Below are 1,227 nucleotides of genomic sequence, written 5' to 3' on the forward strand. Positions count from 1 at the left end.
TATATATATATATATATATATATATATATATATATATATATATATATATATATATATGTACATAGATTGATGCATACTGTATATATATTTATATATGTGTATGTATATATATATATATATATATTATGTATTATATATATGTACATATATGTATGTGTGCACACGTGTGTTTGTGTGTGTGTACATATACATATCTCTATACACACACACACACACACGGACACCACCACCAACACCACTACATCTCTGCTATCAATGCCAACACCATCACCATCACCATTACAACTACCTCCAACAACAACTACAGCAATCTCCACTGAAACTAGGCACACAGGATCAATGTAATGATATCCCATCAATCCACAATTACCACAAGTCAGTTAGGAGAGAGTAATTAAGTTTTATATTGATGGCATTTGGTTGAGTAACCCTTGTATATTTGTATTTGTAGGTAATAGGTGACATGAGTAAGACTGATCTCCTTAATATCTGTGGATAATGCTCATAGATTTATATATGAAGATCGATGCATATAGATCTGTGGACTCCATCAGTTGCGATAATGAGGGTTCCAGTTGATCCTATCAGTAGAACAGCCTGGAAATTAACTTGCAAGTGGCTGAGCACTCCACAGACATGTGTAAACTTTACATAGTTCTCGGGGACATTCAGCGTGACACAGAGTGTGACAAGGCTGACCCTTTGAATTACAGGTACAACAGAAACAGGAAGAAAGAGTGAGAGGAAGTTGTGGTGAAAGAGTACAGCAGGGTTCGCCACCATCCCCTGCCGGAGCCTTGTGGAGCTTTTAGGTGTTTTTGCTCAATAAACACTCACAACGCCCGGTCTGGGAATCAAAACCGCGAGTCCGCTGCCCTAACCACTGGGCCATTGCGCCTCCACATATAGATCTCTATGCATAGGTTTATAAAGTGCATTTCTGTGTTTGTGTGTGTGTGTGTGTGTGTGTGTGTGATTGTGATGTATGTGTATGGTGATGATGTATGTATACGTGTTTGTGTGTATGTGATTGTGACGTATGTGTATGGTGGTGATGTGTGTATGTGTATGTATAACAAATCTTTAAGGTAGTGAATGGGCAGAACCATTAAGCACCCCAGTCAAAATGCTTTGTGGTATTTATTCTTACTCATGTTCAAATCCCGCCAAAGTCAACTTGACCGCTCATCCTTTTGTAGTCAATAAAATAAAGCCCCAATTTAGCAC

This window comes from Octopus bimaculoides, chromosome 18, assembly GCF_001194135.2.
Source record: "Octopus bimaculoides isolate UCB-OBI-ISO-001 chromosome 18, ASM119413v2, whole genome shotgun sequence".
NCBI classification, from domain to species: domain Eukaryota; kingdom Metazoa; phylum Mollusca; class Cephalopoda; order Octopoda; family Octopodidae; genus Octopus; species Octopus bimaculoides.